Source organism: Tympanuchus pallidicinctus, unplaced genomic scaffold (assembly GCF_026119805.1).
Source record: "Tympanuchus pallidicinctus isolate F22 unplaced genomic scaffold, pur_lepc_1.0 scaffold1, whole genome shotgun sequence".
Classification (NCBI taxonomy): domain Eukaryota; kingdom Metazoa; phylum Chordata; class Aves; order Galliformes; family Phasianidae; genus Tympanuchus; species Tympanuchus pallidicinctus.
Window position 1 is genome coordinate 15,187,852 of NW_026294618.1, and position 26,896 is coordinate 15,214,747.

The window sequence follows — 26,896 nt, forward strand, 5'->3', positions numbered from 1 at the left end:
GAAAGAAATAAATTATTCAGTTGCCCACATTTTAACTATAATGGGATGAGAAGCAGATGGTTAATAGCAACTGTTATTTTTCTTTTTCAGAGTATAGGAAATGGTAGGGAGAAATAAAGTTATTGGTTTGGCTAGAAAGAGGTGAGGGATTGCAAGCATCCTGCACTTTTCTCTTTGGGTGAGTAACTTATCATCAAAATCATATGATCTGTGCTTTGATTTGTAAAACTTGTTCTGAACATTAGTCTTGCCTGGATGTGACGTTCGAAAGTTTCCATATTATAGGCAAACAGACAAATGCCCTTGAGCTGAAAGGAAGACCTTGCTTGACTCAGAAAACTAATGTCATTTTTCTGATGTTGTTATTGAAAGTAATGTTATGCTTCTGTGTGTCTGAACATGACAGCAGTTACAGCATGGGTAAGTGCTTATAATCAGCTGTGATAGTGTTTATTTTAGAAATTGAGTGAATCACTAGAAAGCTTCTTGTTGAATGATTTTATCAGGAAAAATTGTTGCCTTGCAGCTATGTAAACTTACAGAGTACCAGAAAATGATGTGGTACTATGGCATCACTACACCTTAACTATATTCTGTCTTCTAGGTATTGAGAAAGTCTCAAATTAACTGGTTTTATTTGATTGTTCCCTTTGCTTATCAACGTCTCTTTTTTCACTTATTTCCTAGTTTTCCTGCCCCTAGCAAGTAATTGTTTTCACATTTTCTCTTTACCTACAAATCAAAATGTCCAGCGTTCCTATGTACTTCTGCAACCAGGCTGTGCTCCCGTTATTTTTTTTTAATTATTCTACAGTATTGATCATTGTCTTCTCCTACTGTAAAGCTTTGGCAGCAAAGTGCCAGTGTTGCAATTACTTCTGCTTGATTCACTGGACGTGACTCTGAGCTCTGCTAAACCTGTCCAAGATCAAACTCTCAATTTGTTTGTGAGTTCAGACTCCTTATCCCAGGTCCTGTGAGTGATTTCTTCATGTGGGTGGCCTGTGTGCTAAAAGGTTGGGCCTTGCATTTTTCTAGCCAAGTCACGTGTGCCTCTGGAATCTCAGAAATTTTCCACTTGATAGAAGAAGGGGACTTCAGAAGCACTGGTACAAGTACTTAGAAATAGAGGGTGAGAATTTCAGTGTGCCGAAATCCTTCTTTCCTGCCCACTTTTAGTAAATGGTGGTGTATTTCTTTGAAATTGCAGTTTGACATACTGTCAGGTACAGCCTTATTCTAACCAGAGATTACTCTTCTGTCAGTAGAAATAGCACAAGGGTTTGGAAACCTGGATGATGCAACTTCAGAGTTGCATCAGTTACGGTTTAATGCTTTGTTCAATTTTGAACTGGCTCTTATAATAATGAGGAATGCTTCCAAAGTTCCACGCTTCTGTGAAGAGAGATCTGCCCCTAGAAACCTGCCTGCTGAGGGGTCAGTAGATGTATGGGAGTCCTGAGTTTAAGATCTAAGGCTCCGTCTTTTACGTAAGTACAGAGAATCACCTCAACAAAGGCAAAATACCATTACAGGTGAGAGAAATACCAGCTCATTTGCCTTTAAGAACATATTCAGATTTTTCACAAGTTTCCCATGAGTTTACAGTTCTTCAACACAAATGACTTAAGTGAAGTCTTCTGCAAGTAATATGGTAGGTCAATAAAGGTCCATGTAGGAGGTTATAAGTGGTGAAAAGTATCTGCAGGTGAAAGCCAAGTAGATAAATATAAGATACTTTGGCACCTGTTTTCTTATCTAACCTTTTAAGGTTGTCATTAACAGTTTCCTGTTTGTCCTTCAGTTAAAATCTCTGCTCACCTTGAAGAAGCCGATTGTTCTGTGGGAAGACTTATTGAGAATGGTGTCTCGCTTCATTTCAGCTGTTGGGCGCTCAGCCCTGGGGTTTTATTTCCAGTTCTGGGTTGAATGACTGCTTCATGCCACAAAATGTAGCCGAAGCCTGGTATCTGTGATCACTGGGACTTATTTACTTCCTTAAAGCTAAATGCTGTGTGGTTTTCTTTTTTAATTTTTTGTACTTCTTTAGCTCTATGTCATTTTTGGGGTCCATTTTAAGACTAAAATCAAGAGATATCTCAGAAGGGTTTACGGTTAGTTAGCATTATACAAAATTACACACAGTAAGAAATCTGGGAACTTCTCTCTCTTGCTTCAGTGACTCCAGCATCTTGACTAGCAAGCCTTCAATGACACGCTGATAAGGGTCATGGCTCTGGAGCAGATCCAGCAGTGGTGTATGGAAGCAAAGTTCCTTATGACTCCTGTCTATTTTCTTGACTTTTGCCCAGTGCAGGTAGCAGAAGCAGCGTGTCTGAACCAGTTCCCTCATCTATTCTCTTGGCTGCCCACTTTCTTCTCCACCAGTTCAGGGAAAGTGAAGAAAGGTTTGCCTGTGCCCAGCAGCACTGCAGGTGTCTGTCCCTCAGAAAGAGTCCCACTGGTGTGGGTGTGCTGGAAACAAAAATCCCCAGTGACTTCACCCAGCTTGGCTTGTGGTGGTTACTCACAATGAGGTCATTTTTTTTTTTTTTTTTTTTTTTTTTAGCTCAGCATGCATAATGCTACATCTGGGTTTTTGCATATGAGTGAAACTGCAGCTCTGGGACTGATTCAGGGAGTTTTCTCTGCAGAGTAGTTTTGGAGGGTAAACAGAGATAAGAGGAAGCTGGGTAAATCCAATAACTCCTCCCTTAAGGGCAGGTGCAGCGATGTGGCTCAAGGTACAGAACAGAGGAAATGCCTTGTTGACACAGGTGATCAGAGCAAAGTGGCCAAAATTGATATAAAGATATTAGTATGCCATGTGAAGCCCTGCTTTCTCAAGGCTGCTATTTTTCAGCCCTCCATAACATCTCTGTTCCTTAACCTCCATTTAACCTGGTGACTTGTGGGTAAGTTTTCAGCTCTTCACAATCTCTCAGTAGCTGCAATGCAGCTTGGACCGTGCCGCGTTAACCTATATGGATTATTAAAACAAACTCTGAGTCATATTTGAACTGTATGTGGGATAAGATGGTTATCAAGGCTTATTTTTTCTTATAATTAGATCTCTTAAACATTGTCTCATTAGATGTATTTTGTGACTGTTGGAAAAGTCCTTGGGGATCTCGTGGTTGTTTATTTTCAGGGGAAGTTCAGATGATATATAGCATACAGAAACTTGCCACTCTGTGAAGAGGTTTTTATAAATGATAGTTAACCAGGCATTTTTCTTAAATTCTTGGTTCTTGCTCTGAATTCTCTCCAGCCTCTGCACTGTTATTACAGCTCTGGTATTTTATAGCAAGTAGGAACATAACATTACAACTGCCTATTCACACATGGGAGACAGGAGAACTGCGTTAAGAGCCCATCAGATAGGAGGGTAAGAGGATGCTTAGGTTTGAATGAAGCCACTTCCAAATTTGGCAAGCTACAGTGCATTGGCCTGGCCTGCACTCCTTTTCCTACCAGCATTACTGGATTTTCAGTGGCTGCAAGCAACTCCTTTCCATCGTGCCCTTGAATGTTATGCAGCCAGTATTTCAGGCATGGCTCATTCCTGTCCCCTTTCTTCAAGCTTAAGGGGCAGCATGGGAAATAGGCACCGTATATTCCCCACTGCTGTACAGCAGCTTGAGCTTTTGGTATTGCCTATCCTGTTTCCTCCTTTGCTCACATGACAGGCCCCTGGCTCACTTCCATTTCTCAGCACCTCTATCTGATTAGATTAGTGGATTTCAGATAATTTTGAAGGTGTAAATATCCTAGGAGACATGTTAGTTTTTTTCAGTCATATTTTCTTTTAACCTCAATCAGATCTTGTTCTTCATATTCTGCTTCTCTGTTGGTCACCATTGTCCTTGCATCCTCCTCTGCCCCCACTTCTGCTTCAAAACCAGGAATAACTGGCTTGCAGCTTTGTTCAGAGCTTGTGGGACACCACACGCAAAGCAGGAACTGCTCTGAAAGGAAAAAAGGGATGTTGCAGGTCCTCTGAGGCCCAACTCTGCCTTTCTGCTTGCCATGGTCAAATTATCTCTAACTAACAGAAGTTTCAGGTGAGGTGGTTAGATAGAGCTAGGTGCATGATGTGATCTCTCCAGTGACTGTTTCTACAATCAAATGTTGCAAAGTTCTTCAGTTTGTTTCTTCTAGTATTTTGCTGGATAATATCCTGGGAGATATTTTCAGACAGATTGGTGAAACCAGAATGCTTACAAACTTAATACTCACAAAAAAAATGCTCACAAATATTTGTTTTTCTGCAAAGCTGTGCCAAAGGTATACATGTTCTTGAATTGATATGAATAGTGACAAATATTAAATAGTTTCAGTCACTGAGACAGGGCAAGGAGGAAAGAATGTGATATTACGGATCACTGTTGTATCAGGAGCAACAGGTACTGAACAGAAACTATGAGACTTGTTTCTGTGCACGGTTTGATGGATTGAACCATGATTAATCTGCAAACAGGAGGAAAAAGGGGATAATTAACAACAAACATGAAATTTGGAATGAATAATTTTGCTAGCTGGAGCCACAGTTTAGCTGTATTTTCAGATTTGGAGACTATTTGGAAAGGTTAAAGCTAGGAGGAGTTCTGGAATAGACTGCATCAGCAAACTGGTACATTATTTACTCTGGCAAGGTTTTCAGCGGTAGGGAAAGCTATTCCAGGAGGTGTTAGTCTGGGCATGGTCAGCACTGGCTCAGTGTTTGTGTAAAATGCAGATTCAGGAGATTATTGGGCATAGAAGCAGACTTGAAGAATTTTAAGACACCTCAGAATGTCAGTGCTTTTGATTATTCGATCTACTGAGACGTTCTGTTCTCCTCTCTGGAAAAGAGAAATTGGCCTGTACTGTGGAATGACTAACAAATTATCCCTGAGGAGTGGCCAGTTAGGTAGGAAAATATTATTTACCTTAAAACAAAAATACAACAAAAAACCCACTTTTTAACGCATATTCAAGATACTAATAATAAACCGTCAGTGGAGCTCTGCTGTCTGCCCATAGTTGCGGTCATTTCTTCTCCACAATATGACTTAGTGTTAACATTTGTCATTTCACCCAAGCTACTCATACACTAAAACTAACAATTTGGCCATCACATCTCTCTTGGGAGGTTTGGATGTGAATCATGGAAGAGGTTTTGGGCCCATGCCACAAGCCATGGGAATTGTGGAAGGAAATTATTATATGCTAGATTTGTTTTATAGTAAACCACATACTGTCCTAGAATTAGGCCCCTACTTTACATGCTCAGGAGCTAAATGAAGGAGTCCTAACTCGATTAAATCCCTAACCTGCAGTTGGAAAGCTTGGCTGTCCCAAATGTAATCTTAGGCTTTCAAGTCTTGTTTCGTTTCTTTTCTTACATATTCTTTCTCTTCAGATTCAAGCTTGCTCTTTTACTTGAAAAAGCTGCCATGATTTCTTGAGTGGCTGGCCAGTATTTTCCTTTGAGAACTTCTCTCTTTCATATAGCTGAATATACTTTGTTGAGCATCCTTGTATCAGATTCTGGCCTGTACATTTTTCTCCTGCTGCTCATGCCCTGTGATTAAAGCAGGAGGTTCCTGAAGCCTCAAGGGAGAGGGTTTTGAACGCGTTTCTGGAGAAAGCAGATACTTGAGTTTGGTCCCAAACTATATTTGGTTGTTCTTGCTTTGCTGTAAGTTCTGTCTATCCATGCCCTTACCTACTGACACAGATTCCAAGAGTTAAGGATATTTCTGAAAGAAATGGAAACTGCAGTCTGTGATCACCAAGATGGCAGTGGCAAACAGTAAATCTTATTGATATACAGCCTGAAATGGGAAGATGATTTCAATTTTCTGATTAAAAAATAAATTAGAAATAAAAATTAGTGTTGCTTCCTTACTACACATGTGAACAAAGCAATGGGACGGCCCTTTATAATAATGCAACCAGCCTCATTTGTGTTTTGCAACAGCATATTTATTTTCTTGATCTTAGAACATGACAACATTCATTTAAGGCTAGGCTTTCATATGTGCTCCCCCAGGAGTTGAGGTCATTTATTCACAGAGATAAACCAGCTGAACAGCCAGTGAACTCAGCTGCAGCAGAACCCATTTGCAATATGATTGTCCACTCTGAGTAGCTCACTGGTGGGGGGAAAAAAAGTAGGTGGATAAACCCTCTGTATTTGTTTTCAAACTGCAGTAATTTCACTAGCATGCCTCAAAAATCAAACAGTCACCCCTAAACCCCCCATAAAAAAAGAAAATAACAACAAACCAAACCCCAACCCTTTCCACACAGTCTCTGCAGAAAGGAGATCAAAAATTTTAGGGAGATTAAAAAAAATAAAAGTATTATCTGCAATATCTCAGGTATAATCTTTAGTAGGAAATTAAAATAGTTTGTGGGAAGAACTCTTAAGCCAGCCTTGTAGAACCAACATGGCATTTTATTTCTTTGTAAAAATTGCTTTTTTAGATGAAAAAAAAAAATTAAAAGGAAAATACAATTAAGTTGAAATTATCTAGGGCTGCGTATATTCACCATAGGAAGTGATATCTCTGGCTTAACAAAAGAAAGCCTGTTGTGCTCATCCAAAAGGTATTTTGAGATACGTACTGAGCTTAGAAGAGCTAATACTCTATTTGAAAGGAATAAAAGATTCTATTTTGGATTTTATTCTTTGCAGAGACACAGCTGAATGGTGAAACCAAGCTTTTCCACGCAGATATATTAGTTAGAATTCATTCTCCACCAAATGAGACCTTTATGCTTCCACCTGCATATTATGGCTCTAATAAACACGTTATCAGCTCATGAAAATGATGGCAAACAGGTGACTTGAGGATTTGATAAGTCAGCAGCAGAGATTAACAGATTTTTCTCAGGGAAAAGCTCGGAAAGATTCCCTTATTTAAAACAATTGCAGCATGTGAATTTACTGCACTTAAATCATTACTGGCAATTAGTATGTGTCAGAAAGGTTGCAGCTGGCTCCAATTACAGGTAGGGCTTTTAGAAACTGAACTTAATTGTACGTGTGATAGTGAGAGGCTGAGCAATGCACACCGACATAATGGTGCTCTCGGTGCAGAAAGGAGGGCAAGATATTATGATCTGGGACATAATTATTTTAACTAGGCCTGGTTTCTGTCTCCTGGGAAATAGATGCTGTAGGGGAAAGCTGCTGGGAATGCAGCAATTCACCTTACTGAGCTCCTCTGGGTGAGGAAGAGCTTAGAATCTACGTAATGCTTACCCTTTGTCTCTCTGCAGTGAATTTGCCCAGCTTAAGGTCTTACAAGTTATATCTAGCCTTGGTTGAATAATTCATCTATCCCAAGGCTTGCTTCCTCAGTCCCTGGAGGTGTGGGTAGCAAAAGATTTGCAGGCTGCCAAGGTGTTTTGATGGGGTATTCCTTGTGCAATTGTTGCATGTGGAAGGCTCTTGTATGCTGCAAGCATGTTAGGCTCACTGATGTGAGGGCTCCTGAACTTACGATGCTCTCCTTAGGATGCTTTTGCTCTGGTCGCATCATGGGATTGCTCTCAGTTGCACCTCCAGCCTAATCATGGACTTTCTTGTCATTCCAGTTCCCTCTCTGTTTGCGTGAGTGTTTCTTGTCAAGTGGCAAAATAGCAACGTTTTGAATAAAAGAGTAGGATGTATCTGATCATATAGTATGAATGGGGATCACAGTACGTGGGCTACCTTTCTGTGCTTCTGTAAAAAGTAATGTGCTCTGTCTTGGCAGACAAATTTATCTTTGTTGCTTTTGAAGTTGCAGTCATATTAGAACTTAGTATTTCCTTGTGAGCCATGTTGATTAGGTTAACTCCTGTGCCCTCCTAACAGTAATCTTGAAGTATGAAGGATAAGTATTAATGCTCCCTTTCAGGATTTCAGTGCTGCATGTGATCTTTGTTACACGTCCTTGTGTCAAGATGATGCCCTCAGGTGGAGCCTAAGCTTACTGCTGGCCTTGTCTGCTTTCGATGGAAGAAAGGAGAGCACAGTAAGCACCCAACTTCTTTTTCTTTCTTCTCCAGTATCTCCATTGGGGGAAAGAGACTAAATCTGCATCACTGTTTCTTAGTTTACTTTTTAACAGAAAATTTTATCCAACCTATTGTTTTTTGAAGTATTTTATTAGGCAGTTTTGATTGTATATTACTACTTCAGATGAGCTTATTCATGAGCTGTGGTATGACTGTATTTGCGTTGTCTTGTTCATTTGCCAGCAAATAACACTTGTGTGGGCAGGAGGCAGGCATTTTACAGTGTGCTTGTGCTTGGGCTGATGCATGGTGTGCAAGCATCCTATTGATTCTTTGTATTGCTCATAAACCCGTGTTCGATCAGCAGGACATCTACCATGAAACTCATTAGAGCTGCTATTTTTGGAAAGCAGGGTGAAGTTTCACATACCATGTGCTAATGTGAAAAGGATGCCATGCTTATAAAACCAAACCGAAAACTTAGTTGGAGAAGCAATAAGCATTCCAGCAGTGCACGCAGACCAACTTTCCAGTAATTCCCCCCAAGTCTTCCCTCTTACAACTTTTCATCTTGTGTCCAAGTTCCACAAATGTTGGTATAATGTTGGTAATCTCTTTTAAATCCCTAGCTCTTTCTCTGGGATTTAATGATGATGGTGATAATAAAGTAACAATTGGGATGTAGAAAAAGACAATCTGTGAATTGCAAAATATTCCTATGTTAAAGCACTGTTTTTCATATTGGTATCAACAGAGGTACTTGCTGCTGTGCGGTCACCTACGGTAGTTATTTGGAAATTGTGTTAGCTGTGTGAGGCTTTTGAAAGCAGAAACGCTGCTGTCTTCTGTGTGATTTGTTCAAACGTAGTAGAGCCATTTTTGACATGAATGTATGCAGCCTCTGCAAGAGATGATCTGTTGTAAGTTTGGCAGCTAAGGATCTGTTCTGCCCCATTTATTTGCAGTTCACAGAGTGTCCTCAGTGCTTTGAGGTCTGTGATCAGAGTTCCTGTACAGCACCATGTTGCAAATCCATTATTTTCATACTGCAGTAGAATCATTTAGGCTGGAAAATACCTTTAAGATCAAGTCCATCCACTGTCCTGCTTAGTGTCACCTGACCTGGACTGTTCATATTTGTCTCTGTGAGCTCCTGAGCACAGAAGTGCTGGCGCAGGAGATAGGGGTCCAAGAAAACCTTTGAATATGCTAAAGCAACACATACCACACCTAGATCTTTCACTGATATTTTATTTCTCTACAACTGTCTGAAAGGAATCATAGAATGGTTTGGATTGGAAGGGACCTTTAAGATCATCTAGATTGTAAGATCTTAAGCTTCAAGCTGAGGCTGGATCAGGCCCTGGGCGACCTGATCTATCTGTGGATGTCCCTGTTCATTGCAGGGGAGTTGGACTAGTTGGCTTTTAAAGGTCACTTCCAACTCCAACGATTCTATGATCTAGTTCCAACTCCCCTGCTGTAGGTAGGGACACTTCCCACTGTACAATCAATAGGTGTACAAAGGTTAAGCTTAGTGAGATTATCACAATGGAAAAATAATCAAGATAAATAGAAATGATCACCAGTGTTGTAGACTCATAGTAAACTCCACAAGGAGTGATCTCCAGATAGAGATCTTTCTTTGGTGGTAGTCAGCACTTAAACACTTAAATGGGATCTAGGAGAGATGGAGCCAGGTTCTACCCCTTCCTGCAGCACAGGTGAGTTGCCTTCACCTGTGCTCCCATGGCTGACTCATTGCTTGCTTCAAGTGGTTAATCAGAGGTTCAGGCTGTGATCAACAGCTCCCATGCACCCATCCAGCCTGGCCTTTTTGCAGTGAGGTGGGGGTTGGCCTCTTCTCTCAGATAATAGCAATAGAATGAGAGGTAATGGCCTTAAATTACACTGGGAAGGTTCCAGCTGGATATTAGGAAACATTTTTTCTTAGGAGTGGTGAGGTACAGGCTGCCCAGGGATGTGATGGAGTCAACCGTTGGTAGAAGTGTCTGAGAAGAGGGCAGATATGATATTGAGGGAGGTGGTTAGTGGGCATGGTGAAGATAAGTTGGTGGTTGGACTCGATGATCTTAATGGTCTTTCCAACCGTAATGATTCTATGATTCTATCTTTGTGCCTCAAGATAGAATTTAGTTGTATGTGCTTGGGGCATGTCACGTTTGGGGTGTTCAGACCTGTGCAGAAAATGACAAGGCATGGGAGCACTTGAAGATAAGTTGCATTAGCAATTTTTGAAGTTAAGCCCAAATTTTTTATCAGTATGCACAGAGAGGTAAACTTAAGCATTACTGGGCCCAGACAAGACTGGCATGAAGTGAGAAAGATAATTTGCAGTGCTCATCAGGCCTGGAGGCTACCAGAAGCTCAGGGAAGGGCTGGCTGGCATCCTGCAAGACCATACGGGTGTCCTGTTGACATCTTCCTGCAAGTGCCCTATGTTAGCATTGAAGCTGGAAGGCTGTGATCTTCATCAGAACTCCCAGAGATGGGTTCAGCATGGCCAACTCTGTGTAGTTCCTGAAGGTCTCTGCGAGCACCAGATCTAGACAGCTCCTTTTATTATTTTTTTTTAAATGAAAATAGAGATGCTTGTCTTGTAATGTAATTGCTGAGATGGTTTTGCCTTCTAAGAAACAAAGCATTGCTGTTCTTAATGCAAATTTAAACAAATGCAACACTGCTCTTAATGGAAACTGCCCTGGGGTATGCATGAAAGTTCATGTCATGAGAAAATCAAGCTGCTAATGGGCTCTCCCAGGTCTTGCTAGCCACATCTTCCCTTTGCGGGCTTCAAGAACTGTACAGATGTATTTTAATTATATTTCCACAGCTGAATACCCTGCTTACTTTGTAGAAATTACCTTTATCATAGGCAATTTACTGTGAAGGATGGATGCTGCGAATAGATTCCTCCTCCCTGAGTGGATTTATTTCATGGAAAAATTTTCTGGGGAAATAAAGTTCTGGGGAAGTAAATCTAACCTCACACATGGGAAATACTCTTTCATGTGGAGGACGCCAGCAATTTGTTCTGCTCTCCTGCAGCTTGTGTATTAGCAAAAGTAGGAGCAGTATACAAGCGACTTAGAGAATTAGTGCCAAATAAGGAAACTTCTTGCCTTCCTTTAATGTTAAATCTCTGTAAAATGTTTTCTTCTTTGTTGTTGAACTAGTGTCATTTAACAGCATTAAATATTCAGATCAGTTTGATGAGAGGTCTGGAAAGAGGGTTCTATTATCTCTTCTGAATGTGTGTGCTGGGGCATAGTGTTTTAGCTTTCAGGGCACCTATGCAGTATGCCATGAAACAGCTATAGGACCGACAATATGGTTTGAGGTGTAATGGCATAGAAGAATTGAAGGTATGTAAAACTACCTGTAAGTTTCTCAAAGAAAAGCACTCTCTATGTGTAAATTATTATGATTACTGCCTCTAATGTAAATCCTTTTATGACTCTGGATAACATGTAACAACGATAGGGCTTTTCTTCTCTGCAGTGTTTCTTGATTCTCAGCCTTAGAATCAAGGCTGCTCACGTGACCCCTCTCCCTTTCCCTCTCTCACTCCCAGCTGAGACTAAAATTTATTTCTAACAGTTTACAGCACATTTGTGGTTGTAGTTTGTGTGTGAAAAGAAGAGGCTTTAAAATATTACTTGGTTGGACTTCAATCCTTTTTGGAAAGCATGAAGTTTGGTAACAAGGCCCTGGGATCCTGAGACTCTGGGAACAGCCCTGGCTATTCCAAAACTTGTGATGAAAATGGGACGTTAGCAATACTTGAGGTCGCTTAACTTCTTTTTTTATTTTTGTCTCCATCAAAAACTGCAGCAACTGAAATTATTCTTTCTTGCAAAGAAGCCTCCTTCTATTTCTGTTTTATTTTTAATAACCCACGTTCTCCTCCATGCTTCAAGCGGTGGTAGCGTGGTGTCCCTAATTACACAGGTGGTGCTTTCAACACCATGGGATGTCTTTCTTCCTGAAAATTCGGCCTAGTGAAAAGTAGTTTCTTATTTTCATAGGTTTGTTGTCCCCATGTGTGGGAGGCAGCCCCTATTTTGTTTCTTCCACTACAGTTTTCAACCCCCATATTTCCTTTACAATGTCTTCTCTGTGTTTGGGCATCAATAGCTGGGCTTCACCCTCCTTGGGGCTCCGACTCGGGATTTGCTTTAACAGCCAGTCCTTTCGTAGCAGGGCTTTTTCTAAGACCTCTCACTCCCTTGGGATCAGCTGTCAGCCCACACAGCTTGTCGTGAACAAGGGAATATTTGAAGGTTTTACTTAACTCACTTTCACATTTTTTCACAGATTAGTATTTTTTTTTTAAACTCTGTTATGTTGTTTTAATTGAGTCTTGCCACCAAAACAAATGAACATTGTGTCACCACATCTCAACTCCTTTCGTACAGCCACAGCTAAGAGAGTTTGGAGACCGTGCTACCTGTAGAAATGTTGAAACCAATGCTGTGTATAATCTTGATGGATTACATTCAAGTCACTCTGTACATAAATCTGGTCACACCAGAACAAGAACTGTGGAAAGCATATAACATAAATGTATACTCATTACATTCCTCCTTTCATAGACTCCAAGCCTGACAGGCTAGTGAGAAGGGATGGGATAGGATGGAGTGGGGAACTTCATGTAATGAGTTATATTTAAACCTTTTACTTGAAATCACTGTAGTTCTTCATCAAATGAGGAGTGCCCTTTAAATAACAGTGCTTCAGTCATGTAAAATTGTTGCTAAGAGGTAGAGTTCTACATTTTTTGTCTATTTATCAGCTGTAAAGAAGCTGCTCTTGTTTTGAAAGTTTCTTGAAAAAAGCAGGTTTAGAAAAAAAATACCTTGCAAACTTCATTTAACATTTACAGTACAACTTCTACTCCCTTGAAACCAAAGACAAATTTCCTGCAGATTTTATCAGGAGCAATATAAAATCCTAGAATGTTAAGTGTTATTCTTACTACCTCAGGTAGAAGTGTGTCACCAAGCTCCTTCCAGGACAGGATTGGCTGTATCTCCACAAGTGTGCAGCAAGACTAAATTTTGTTCATTCCTTTCCCAAGACCTCTACTCAAAAGGCCTAAATGGCCCAGAAAACAGTGAGGAAGAACACAGTTTGGGCAGCTACGCAAATTAAGATATCTTAAGTTATCTCTATGTCTAAGGGGTGGCCTAACCAGGAGGTCAGAACATGCAGTGATTCTTTCAAATGGCAGAAGGTTGTGTTGCTACTTCCTCATAGTTCTCCCCTTTCGAAGCCCCTCAGCAGCCTTTTTCATGGGGGCAAATGTGGATTTAGTCATCTAAATCTGAAACTTTTGCTGAGGAATCTGGCTGATTTGGGAGGACAATGCCATCTTTTTCAGAGAAGAGTGGCATGTTAACAGCCAGCTCAAAAGGAGGGCTTCCAGGCAGATTGAGTGGGCAGGTCTGTTGCTGATCACCAAGACTGTGATTTCTTTAACTATTTTTTTTTTTTTTTTCTCCTGCATCTTCTGGCCCTTGCTGGTGATGGAGTTACCAGGCTTCATTGCCATCAGTGTACCAATGGCATGAGAGTTTATATCTTATTTCCTACAGCTGCAAACACTGCCAGCACTAAGATTTCACAATAGTTGGGACAAAAGCACTGGGATGAAGGAGAGTGGCTTCCAAGTGAACATGGGTGGTATGAGAGGCTGCAAGGCAGGTGATTTCTGAAGAAGGGAAGCCACTCATCAGATATCTTCCCCCCTGCTTTTCCTTTCCACTGATCTTGCTGGGCTTATTGTTGTCTTCATATTGCCTGAAATGCTTCATTTCCAACTCTAGATTTTACTTGGTGTCTTTCACTTGGGTGTGATTTGCGTGGAGATTTGTGCACCTGTTATCTAAAGGCTAAACTTCTACAATGGAGGATGAAGGTGAAAGCAAATTGGAGATTCAGCTTGTGCAAATTTAATGCTTTTGTATCCCTGTAAAGGTGAGCCATTATCACCCCCAGCCTTGACCTTCATCTTGGTTACAGGCCTGTTGTTTGTGGCTTGACTCTTTAGAGCCGTGTGTTGGCCACTATCTTTGTTGGTTTGCCATGGCCAAGCTTCAAGGCCAGATTGTGCTCATGAAAGCTCTGCTTAGTCACAGTTGTCCTGTGATTTACATGCCTGTATTGGCATGCAGTTATGGTCTTGCCTCTGAGCTTGGCCGCGGTTTGCCATTTGGCATGCTGTTACGCTAATAGTAGACACGCAGTCCCTCTGTGCTCTTCATTCCACTGCTGAGGTCGGGTTTGAAGGAACGCTGACCACCTGTCGCTTTAGTTAAGAGAAGGGGCACTGTTGTATGGAAAGTAAGAGAATTTCAGAGTCCCTAGCAGGCCTTCACATATACAAATAAAGAATACTTGCAGTTATAAACAGTCATGGAAAACTGTAGCATATTTACAAGCTTCAACTTTAAAAAGTTATATTCCTTGACATTTAAGTTTTGACTTTGATCAAAAAGAGATGTTTTCTGTGCTGAGATATCCAGAGTCTGTGCTTCCTGGTGTGAGCTCTCTCTGATTCAATTCTGTGGATTCCTAAGAAGTCTTTTTGTTCAAGATATTGTTGCTGTTGTTATCTTTGAGAGTAGTGCACAGGTCATGGCTGATACAGATAACAAAACAGACACAACAGAAAAACATACAACCTCTGTTCTGAGAGCTGATGTTAATAATCCTTGATCTTCACTGAATGCTTGTGAACTTGACAGCATGCTTCAAGGGTAGACAATTTGTAACTGAAGTTTTAGCTAACAGGCGTCCATGCTGTAGGATGTGTGTTGGGATAGCATTAGGATCAGAATTACTGAACTGTTATACAGTGTGAACTAGTTTCATATCTGAGATTTCCAAGGCTCCCTCAGATCAAGTAGTTGTTGAAACTCAAGTTGACAGACATAGAAAACAGGAAGTGTTTGAAATTGGGATCAGAGTTGGTGACATGACTATCTGGAATGATCATAGATATCAGTGATTTGCTGCCTTTTTATATTTTTAAAAAATGGGCCTGTAAATAAACACTATTTCTGAGTTTTTCTGATTACTGATTTGATTCTGCAAGGCTAAATGGGGGTGGGTTAGGCCAGAAATAACAGAAACATAATTAGGACCAAGCGAACATGTCCTGTTATGAGACCACGTGGACAGATCAAGCCCATCCTAAATGTGGGGGTTGCACTCCTGTAGAGCCTCTGCCACATCCCATCAAGTGAACACTGCTGTGTCCAGTGATGGGGAGAAAAATGTCCTCTTGATGTGCACCCTGGTGAAACTACATCAATAGAATGGAAGAATGATGTAAAGAAAGGGGGAGAGGTTCTAAACCTAGAGAAATGTGTACGTTTGTTTTCAACACAGCATGCTACATATAACACTGTCAGGCTAATTGGTAGTGGACTGCATGACTCCATACTCAACTTAAATCCTGAAATTCCAAGACAGAAAAGTTTCTTTTGAACTTGCTGAATGAGAGAGACTGAATTTTGGATGCATTTGGAATGGTAGCTGGTCTCAGACTTGACCCTTGCAATTAAAGCATGTATGGTATGATGAACATCTGATTTGTGATATGCCTCTGTGTACATCATTTTGTGACATAGACTGATATTAGGCCCACCAGGCATACATAATGCTTCTTGTGCAAAAATCAGAACAGATATACAACGATGAGAATGGTTCTGAACTGTGGAATAATTGAACACAGCCTCAGGCTTTTGTCCACAGACAGAAACAAACTCCTTGAAGCCCCTCTCCTCCTAATTTTAGTCTTAAAGACAGTGCTTCTGGAGCAATTTATAATTGCTATTGATTTCTTTACTTGTAGCATGCATGATTTGTTTTGGGGTTGACCTGCTGGAGGGAAGCTCTGCAGAGAAGGACCTGGGTGTCCTGGTGGACAGCAGGTTGACCATGAGCCAGCAGTGTGTCCTTGTGGCCAAGAAGGCCAATGATATCCTGGGGTGTGTTAAAAAGAGCGTGGCCAGCAGGGTGAGAGGGGTGATCCTCCCACTCTGCTCTGCCCTGGTGGGGTCACAGTTAGAATACTGTGTCCAATTCTGGGCTTCCAAGTTCAAAAAAAGACAGGAGTCCAATGGAGGGCCACAAAGATGAAGGGTCTGGAGCATCTCTTGTATAAGGAAAGGCTGAGTAATAACCTGGATCTGTTCAGCCTGGGAAAAGAAGACTGACGGGGTATCTGTTTAGTGTTTATAAATATCTAAAGGGAGGTGGGAGTCAAATGGATGATAGCGGAAAGAATTTTACTTCTTCTGGAAGTGGAACATCTATCTGCTTCCCTTGCCACATAATAGGTTAAAGATAATATGATGTTAATTGCCTGTTGCTGTAATATGCTCTGTAATATCCTTGTGGTAAAGCCCATGTTTTTCTGGAATAGGAGCAAATAGCAGAAACTCAGAGCAAACATAATTCCCTGGACTGCCATAGACTCTGTGTGCCCTTGAGCAAGTTGTTTGGTCTCTGTGTGTCTCAATTTCTTATGAGTACAATTGAAATAAGGGCACCTCCCTATTGTTTTGGTATGCTGGGGTGAGAAGTGCATGAAGGGCTGTAGACTTGCAGTCTACAATGGTCAAGCCATATTAAAGTAGGTTTTCATCTTGAAAAACTGAATAAATAAACTGGTCAGAGGAGACCGGGATCTCCATAAGGTATTTCAGCTGTCACGGAGCCTGCCTGTGCCAGCATGCTGCACTGCCTCTGTGTCACTGCTAATCAGCATTTCTCTCCAGGAAGGGATTTGTTGAAGGAACCCCATTCACTCCACCTCAGACAATGCAGGTTGGCTAACATCGCTGGTAATGCTCAGCGCTGTGAGCTTTGAGGTGATGCTAATTCCTCATCAGGGCTGGCAGCTAGAGGATTCTGCTGGTGCCATGACATTAATGAAGGATGGTCAGGGCTTCTCTTCTGTCCTAGATCAGCCCACATCCGTGTAGTTCTCTGTGTACAGCATCTTGCATCAGATCTGTCCCATTAAATCAGTGGAATTATTTAAATAAATTACTTTTATTAATTTATTATATGAAAAATTTTAGAGCAAATTCCTTTGATGTGTGATATCCTAATCACACCCGCAGGGCATTAGCAGGCACAAGGCACATCTGAGTGTCTCTAATTCCCTAGTGGTGTGATTATATCTCATAATATTCACAACCCCCTGGAGCTTCTTTACTGGTATAAATAAATCAATTATTTAAGTCAAATACTTTGATCATTAGAAGCTGCCAGTGAGCGCTCAAATGCCTGAGCTGCGCGAGTCACCAGGAACGATCTTGCCTCTCAAAATGCTGAGCAGCAGCGCCGAGTGCTACCAGCACTTCATTTCAATCTGCTTTATAAATTAGATTAGAAGTCAGTTTCCAATACTTCATCCTGGGTAGCAAGGAAGGGAGAACTTTGCAGAGGTGGAATTATGAGATACCGCTGCCAGCGGATCCTTTTATCATTTAACACTGCTGTCATAGGTTAAATATGAGCTACTGTTCATATTAACTAATAGCTATTATACAGAAAACTGACACAGGGATTCCAGCTAATGCACCATGAACCTGATTCACACGCACTGCATCGTTATTATTTGCACATATGGATGGAAAGGAGTTTTGAGTCACTTGGGATATGTGGCAAATTAGCATTTTATATCATATTAATGAAGTGCTAATTGCTCCTTGCAACCTTTTTTTGTGCAAATTGAATGGGTCCTATTTGCATTGTCATGTAACTGCCGTATTACCTTTCAGCACTTTCATAATGAAGAGGCAGCACAGAGTTCATCAAGGAAAAATATTAGTAATTGTGAGGTAATTAGTTATGAAACTAATAATGTTTAAAATTGAGCAGAAATATTGCAGTTGATTTTGGTTTAGCTTGGGAATAATTTTTTATTAACAGGTTTCATAGAATATCTTTCATGTTGCATACGTTAAACTGAGAAGAGCTTTACAAACACAGCTCCCTGCTCAAGTATTTTTTTTCTTTTTCTCCTGAAAAAAAAAAAAGTGGTTCATTGCTGGCAATTTATTTATTTCTAAAATGAATCACTTCTAGGAGACTGCAAAAGTGCGGAACAGGAAAATACACTGAATGTACAGGTGTCCGTGAGTCAAACCAAACAGCAGCAAAGTAAAACAATGCAATAAATGTCAAAGACGTTACAGGCTTAAAAATTATTCGTGGAATCTTGTTAACTGTCACAGATAAAACTCTCCATCAGATTAAAATATAGCACGTGATATCATTTCAGTCAGGACAGGTATTTCTGGGGAGAGGGAAGAGGTAGAAAAAGTGAGGCAAGAAATTGAAAAATGATTTCATCCTAACTCAGGGATGTTTCCATGATTGCAGAGGAAGAATGATTAATTTCTGAAACCTCTGCGGGGAAGGCACTCAGACAACATGGCATAAATCTACATTAGAGGATTTAAGTGCCTTTGTCAAGCATGTAGCAAGCTGAAGTTTGGGTGGCACAGCCCCTTGCCAGTCAGTTCAGCCACTGCATGTTCCAGCTGAAGGTGGTCTGACGGCTTTATTGCTGGTGGATGAGAGCACTGCCATCGACTGGGAAATGGGCTGTAGGCTTACAGAAAGGTCTGTAAAATAAACGCCTTCTGATGTTTGTTTTTATTGAAAAAAACAGCTCTTAATACAGATGACTTGTATTTTCATTCTCTCTTTCCGCTATTTATGCCTACACATTTATGTAATCATAGACCTATGCATTTATCAAACACACAGCCTGAGCTTCAGAGACAACTGAATCAAGAAACTGCATATAATACAGTCTGTCAGAGAATATATTCTCAAGTGACCGCAGAGGAGGGGAATTATGGCTTGCATCTCAAACAGACATCCTGAATGCTCCCTCCAGCTGTACAAACAATTGCACAGGACCTTGTCCCAGGTAGGGATGAAGCAATGCAGCAAGTAGAGGCCTTCTTACTGGCTTAAGAGTGTTTCCAAACACGCACAAGCAGCTCAGCATATTTTTTCAGACCCACAGTCTAGATAGGAGCATTTGTAAATAGCTTTGTTTTGCACTGTGTGTGATCCTGGTTACCTGATGTAAAAAATGTGGATCATCTGGATTTCAGCTATATTCTGTCCACACAGGGACCAAACCAGAAAAACTTGATTATGATGTGACTTGCATCTGATCCATTCTGAACCAAAGGGATCTTGTAGGTGAGTTGGACACAACCGACTTTGTGACAGTGTCTGCTTTTTTCCTTTGCAAAATGTTTTTCACTCCATCTGTATTAAATTTGCTGAAGTCTCTGTGGGGAAAATATATTTTTTTCTCCTTAAAAATGTTCATAGCTCTTGCTGTGGCTTTCTGGGAGATTTCAGTAGATAGTTGTGAGAACACAAATATTATTTTACTGGTGAGTCCTGAATGCGTTCAAGTCTTACCTGGCAGCAGAGCACTGAAGACTGCTGTACAAAGTGTGTATCAGACTGAAACGTTAGTGGGCTTGTTAGTTATCACAGTAAATGTGGCCCCTGCAGGGAACTGTTTGCTGGATGTAAGATGATGAGGAGTTCCTGGGTGTGGACAGGAGAAAAGGCTGATGTGGCAACCTCAGGAATTTTATGGGTTTATGTTAAACACACAGCTGTGGTAACATCAGGAAGTTATCAGGAGCCTGAGGAGATCCAAAAGCCAAGTAGAGAGACAGGGGGATCAGCCGTACAAACATGCTTTCCTGCTGGCAGGTAGGCTGCACTGTTGTGTCCCTCAGCTCACATGAACCCGCCAGGGAGAGGAGCTGAGCAGAAAAGGGAACTGTTGGGAAATGAGGAAGGCTGCTGCTTGCTTCACAACCACTTCCTGTGTTACAGGCTCAGCTCTTTTCCAGGCATTGCTGACAGGAATCCTTGCTGGGCTTTTGAGCTCTTTAGTTAAGAGCGTAGCTCAAGCTAGACAAAAGTCTTTAATGTGCAACACGGCGTTTGGTGGCCTATGAGAAATCAACTTGGCTTCACAGTGATTCCTTGCATGAAAAGCTGCCCCAGATTTCCTTGTCTGGCACAGCTGTTTGCTATTTCTACAGGAAAATGGGTCTCTGAGTATATTCTTGGAGGGGGGGGGGAATGGCAAGTGGGGCCTGGAGATACCCTGGGATGGCATGAAGGAGGCTTAATTGCTGCTGCTGAGATACAACTCTCTTTGTCTTAAAAAAGAGCCAAAATAGGAACACTTCCTTCTACAGGCTGATGAGCAAGAGGCTTTTCAGACACCTAAAATTAGTAATGAGAAAAATTAATAGTTTGGAGTCCAAAGCAAAGTTTGTGTGACCTCGGAAAGGGAGGGAGAATGTGAGAGAGAGTCTTTAAGGGAATGAGAAGAATCCAAAAATATTGATTTCAATTTGTCATGGGAGAGAGCAGGAGAAACAAGCCATTGGAACAAGTTCTTGAAACTTCCCACTAGCTGGAATGTCTCACAGCAGAATGAAAACAAACAATCCTATAAGGTTTTCCTTCCCAGAAAAGATTAAGTCCAGTCCCTCTAGCCTTGCTCGCTGTCTCCGGGAGCATCTGGTCCTGTTTGAAACAGCAAAGAATGTGGAATTTGGGGTATATTAGTCTGCTAGTGGTGGTTTGTGGGGGAAAAAGAAAAGGGAAAAACTGTAGAGGACATCTTGCTGCTCCAGTAGAAGTGAGTAGAAGGAAAAAAAGGGAGAGAAGTGAGGAGTGCCATACTTTGCTCAGAAGGCAGCAGCAGCCCCCTGCCTTTGCTGGGGTGCTGTGAGGGTCCCTGCCTTGGGCAGCCCTCCGCCTCTCCCTCAACGTGGAGTCCTTACTGCAGGTTTCCCACCATGTCCTGAGCCTGGGAGCATGCTGGAGGTGAAGAAGCTGCATTTTGAGCTGTTGTACGTTTTGGGTAATTTGTGTGTCAGATCAATGGGCAAGAAGCCCATGCAATTGGGCTCCTGGATTAGGGGCTCAAAGAAATCCTGCCTTATATGACTGAGCTCTCTGCTGACAAGGAAGGGTGCAGCCTCTGTCTTAGTTTTCTGCCCTCAATAGGCCAGGCAAGAAAGAACTTCAGTGTTTAACTTGACTTTTTCATATTTAATACGAAGTCCAAGCAACATCACTGTTTTGACAACTTGACATCTTCAAGAATAACGGAGGGCTGAAATAAGATGAGAAATTGATATTTGAAAATGAAGATGAGTTAAAATCAATGCATCTTAAGGTGACCAGACCATTAACGTGAGATGAACTTTCTTGTGACCTATAAGCATGCAAAGATTGACACCTATGCAGGATCAAAGGAGCTTATGAAAGGCTAAGGAGTACATGAGAGGAAATTGCAAATGTGTAGGTTGTCTATCTTGAGAGTGGCTTTTATTAGTTATTGTACATAATAACTATTGTGTCAGAAATGAAAGGGATTAACTCTCACCCAAGGTACTGCACCTGAGCAAATATTGTCTTGCCTGGGTGAAATGTGTGCCAACACAAAGAGGACCTGGTACGAAGCTACGTACTGCTTAAGTCTCACTTAAGTCTTCAAAATGAGGATTAAGCAGGATTTTAATGGTGAATATACGGGCTAATTTCAACTCTTATTTACTATAGTGTGTGTCTCCAGGGCTTTTGGAGAAATGTAGAGTCTCACCAGAACACATCAAAGCAACTGGAAAGTACTTTCTCTGCAGGCTGACCACTTCCCAGATTTGGGAGTTTCTCATGTCACTGAACTGAAGCTCCAAAGGGCTTAGAGAGAAACACAGAGAAGCTAGCTGGATAAGTGGGCTTTAACAGCTAAATGTTTTGTCCTTTGCTGTGTCTTCTAATGGCTCAAATACTTTGGTCTATGTGAGCAAGCAGGGGAATATTTTTGCTGGGGTCAGAAGTTTTTTCAGAAAAATACTGTAAATATAGTACTGCAGTTTACAGTTCGTTATTGGAAGTGTGAATAGAAAACATTTGAAATTTCAGGATTGGAGTAGCAAGCACTTTCAGGCTGGAGGAAGAAAATCCTCAGGACAGAGGAAATATTTTTTATGCTGAAACCTTAAGTCTAGATCTGCTTCCAGCAGATGACAGCCACCTTTCAATCATACTCTTGCATCTGTACCCAGTTTGCACACCTCTTGCTAAATATTTTCCTGTTTGTGGAAGAATGGTGAAATGGTTTCACAAGAACACAGACCATTTGCTTGACAACCGTTCCCTTCTTTAATTGTCTGTCTTCAGCGATAAGTGTGCCTCTGTAATGTGGACTCTAACCACAAGAGGGGAAAGAAATGGAATATAATGTTATGCACGGCCTGTCTTAGTTTTCTGGGGAATCCTGTATTTATTATGTCTGCCCTTCCTCTTCCGTGACATAGCAGGGAGGAAGAAATGAGGAACGTCATGGGGGTATTTCTGTAAAGCCCCTCCTGTCTGCTAGCCCTTTCCCAGTTGCTGTGAGGATACCTTATAGAGATGCCCTTGTTTTTTCCATGCATGCTCTGAAACATTAAGATCACCAGAAGGATGTGAGAAGCTTGGGAACACTCTATAAAACTTTTCTTTCTGAGAGGATGTTTGAAACTGCTTTAAAAATGTTTCTGAAGAGTTTGTAGCACCTGCCACCCTTCCTCTAGTTTCCACATGATAAACATGCTTCCCTTGGGTACAAAGCCGGCACTGAGTCCTAAGCCCTTGTCTATGGCTGGTTTACTACAGTTATTGGTTAGTTTGAGGGATCGTTTTATTTTATTTTATTTTATTTTTTCCCCCTAGATTATTTCTGAAATGCTTTGTAACCCAAATGTGTTCTGATGTGATTTTATTTCATTTGTCCTGCATTCCCTTCCTCCCCGTCTCATACTTAATTTGGTCTTGCACATATAACTGTAAGCACTATATTTTTATGCTTTGCATTGATACTCTGGCTGTGTTCTGATCTGAAGCACTAGTGATTGGAAGCTGATTAGAGATTGAAAATAGCTATATCAGTGCTGTCTTGGGTTAAAGGAAAAAGTAAGATAAAATCACAGATCTTTCCCCACTAGCTTGTATGGTTCCCTACCTTTCTGGCAATCTGAGTGGAGCACAACAAAAATTGTTCCTCCTGGTGAAGGGACATATAACTTACTCGGTATAAATAGTATTACAATCAGCTTGTTTATGTCTAGTGGCAATTATATGAAGTTGCTGGCTTCATATAATTGCTACTAGGCAGTGAAATGGAATGGATCCCATCCTAGTCCTGTGTATCTTTGAACTCTGTATTTCATGAGTTACCTGTCCAATATCTAGCGATCACAGTATCGATCGCTTTTTCTCCATGGCCTTTGCTGGCAAAGCCTTGGTCTTGTGTTCTGGAATAGTTGATGAACAGTAATAACAGTAGTTAAGAATGAGAATGATTTGCATGCCAGGACCCATATATACTTCTCTGACACTGACATAGGAGGAGGCCATCAGGTGGTAATGAGCTGCCCTGTCCTTCATTTAATATTTGCCCCGTGTAGGAGCACTGTGAATCAGTTCACTGTCCCCACAGGATTCCTTTGAGGATGTCAGTGCTACTGTTGCCATTTTACAGACGAGGACATTTTTTGGCAGAACAGAGCCAAATAACACAACCAGTGTTCCTCTAATATCTATCAGATGGCAATACATAGAATATAGGAATTCTGCGTTGCAGAACCTTGTAGCTACATGCTTCCCAAATTTTGCTATGGACTGCATTCTTCTTGACACTAATCGGAAGGACCCCTGTCGCTCCAGCTTAATTTCTGATTCCCTAATTTTCCAAATAAAAACAGCGCAACAACTTTTGTATAATATTTAAGAAATAAGTTGAGGTGAGGGGAAGTCTTAGAGGAATCAGATCACAGGTGTTAAAACTTGCACCTGTGTGGCTGCGACTAAGCTGTGTGTATATACAGGGCAAGGCAAGAACCTTCCCTTGCTGGAGTACTGCATCCAGGTGTGGAGTCAGCAGTACAGGACAGACATGTCCTGTTGGAGCGTGTCCAGAGGATGGCCACAAAAATGATGCAGGGGATGGAACACCTCTCCTATGAAGACAGGCTGAGAGAGCTGGGGCTGTTCATCCTGGAGAAGAATAGGATCTGAGGTGAGTTGAGAGTGGCCTGTCAGTATGTAAACAGGAGCTGCAGGAAAGAAGAGGACAGACTTTTTTTTAGCAGTCTGTGGTAACAGAACAAGGGGAAATAGCTTCAAGCTTAAAGAGGATAGATTTAGGTTGGTTGTACAGAAAAAGTCTTTTGCAGTGAGGGTGGTAAGGCGCTGGCACAGGTTGCCCAGAGGTGTGGTGGATTCCCCATCCCTGGAGACACTCAAAGTCAGGCTGGATGGGGCTTTGTGCAACCTGATGTAGCTGTAGGTAACCCTGTTGGTTACAAGGGAGTTAGTCTAGATGGCCTTTGAAGGTCCCTTCCATGTGTAAGGATTCCATGATTCTATGCTGGGTAAGTTTATAGGGAGTCTTTCCTCTCAGCATCAACAAGTTGTGTGTTCTTTAAACATAAAGGTAGAAGTAAAGGAATGTCTGTTTCTTTATTATCGGTATGAAAAAGTGTATTTAATTTTTTGTTCTTACCAACTTGCTCACATTTTGACAAAGAGCAGCAGAAAAGGGGGAGGAGAAAGGAGAGATGGAAAGAGAGAGGGTCAAAAGTCCTCTGTTGTATTATTTCTAGAAAAGCCATCGCTGGTGAGCTTATTAGTAAGGCATTTTCAGTGGAAATACAGTATTTCTGCTGGACAAAATGCAAGAATGTTTTATCTCATGGAATTTCCCACTCAGAAATGGAACAGTTCTTACTGCTGCAGCTGCCTTGGGTCCTAATATGGATTTAGAAAGTAGCTCAAAATACCAATCAGGACCCAAAGACACAGCTGTTATGGTGGCTTTTCAAAACCTTAAAGGGACAAACAAATAAATGTCAGGAGAAAACTATGCCATAAAAATTACCAGTTAAAAAATAGAAAGGATCCTACATTTTGCTGCTGCATTATTAGCCATTCATTTGGATTTCTCTAGCAGCTGGGTCTGCCTAGAATATGCTATGAAATTTGTTCTGTTTCTTGTTTCATGTGCAATGAGTCCAAGCAAAGACCTTCTGTGAAGATGTCAGTGCCATTTTGCTCCCAGAGACTGTAGCTTTCACCTTGATGCAGCATTGTGACGACAGTACTTTTGTTTGTCCTAGTTTTGATGTTCTTTTGATGTAAAATGCATTTTCTGAATGAACAGCTTTGCCCTTTGTTTATAACTCAAACTGCTGAAGCCTATTTTCAACTGACTTTTCACTTATGCAGCATTTAAATGTGAAGTTTTTCTTTCAGAAGCATCTTCAGAGGGCTGTTGGATACCAGAATCTCACTTCTGGTTCAAGAAGTCTCTGATTCATGGACTGCTGCAGGAGAGGATTCTGAGGAAGTATCACAACATGCTTACCCTGATCCAGCCCATCGTTCAGTGCTGGAGGATAGTGGGATGGATCTGTGGTCTCACCTGGTACAGTTCTGTACACATAATGTATGCACGTCTTCATTCCTCATGCCCTTTTTTGGACCTCACTTACTGAATTTCTCATTATGGAACTCAGAGTCATTTATGGGAATGTAAACTTGTGCAAGCAGAAATCCCAGCCTATATCTGTGTTAGTGAACTGGACAGTGCCAGGAGCAGTTGACGTTAGTGGCCTGTGGTGCTTCACTGTTAGCATTCTCCATAGCATGATGTTGCCTATGCCAGACAGCAGTCTGAATGATATGGCATGGGCAACAGCAGGAGCCAGGGACTATTCCAAGCAGGCAGATATGGATGAGGACTCCTCTTTGGGGAGTGAGCAGAAGGAGAAAATTTAGCCATATGGACACGAGCTGTGCCATCCAACTCATGCTCAGGGGCAGGGAATTGGCGCTGGACTGTTTTGTTTTCTTTTCCAAGGCAGGCCTGTTGATTTCTGCACCACGCTGCCAGGTCCTAAGACAGAACGTGTGTATAGCTCTCTGCATACAGGAGGCAATGCTAATGACTGGCTCCCACTGCAAAATATGTCACAGAGAACTTCAAGAGGATTGTTTATGTCCCCAGAACCTTGAGCTGGAATAATGGTTCTAATTTATTTATGCACATTTTGACATCTTGTTATGTTTTATTCTGTAAAGCTAAATACGGTCTCAGAACCTTGGAGTTACTGCTACTAGGTAATACCAGAGAGGGATTTTATCTCCAGGCAGATCTTTTCCCCTTTGTACAGACTTCAAACTGCTGTTCTTGCATCTGCATATCTGTTTTGAGAAAGGACAAGATTCAAAACCACTGTCCTTGTGTATCTGTTTGAGAAAGGACAGTGAAACTGAGGAAGGATGTGGCCTATCTGCATAACTGGGTAGGAACAGATTGACTTTGCATCAACAGTGAATGCTTGAATAACCCATTAGCCAATGACCTTGGCATGGGACCTGTCACACTCAGACAAGAGCTGTGTCCCTTTCTCCTATGAATACTTTCCTGCTCTCTAATGCAACTCAGTTTTCAATTTAGATCTGCTAAATGCTACAGTTTAGGGTACCCCCTAGAGACGCTCAGTCTCTCTTTGTCCATGAGGGTCTGAAAAGCAGTTGGACTTGTTCTGGTTTGAATGCATTTTATGGTTTATGAAAGCAATTGTATAGTTTACATAAATATAGTATCTCCAGTGTCCATTATTACCATAGAGTGTCTATTATTATAGTAGAGTTTATAGCTAATCAGGTTGTTCACAGAAGCATGAATAATTTGGTAAATCAGTAGGATACAATTTTGGTAGATTGAGTGGTGGTTTTGACCAAAGAA

The 26,896-nt window shown here is 41.3% G+C and overlaps 1 long non-coding RNA gene across 1 annotated transcript in view; it reads left to right on the forward strand.

Annotated features, from left to right (window-relative positions):
• Nucleotides 1-2,654: 2,654 nt before the first annotated feature.
• LOC128082465 (uncharacterized) overlaps nucleotides 2,655-26,896 on the forward strand; it is a 93,784-nt gene continuing 69,542 nt past the window's right edge. The window contains exons 1-2 of the long non-coding RNA XR_008207686.1: nucleotides 2,655-2,915; nucleotides 25,399-25,591. This is a non-coding gene — a long non-coding RNA (uncharacterized LOC128082465). The remainder of the gene's footprint in view (nucleotides 2,916-25,398; nucleotides 25,592-26,896) is intronic.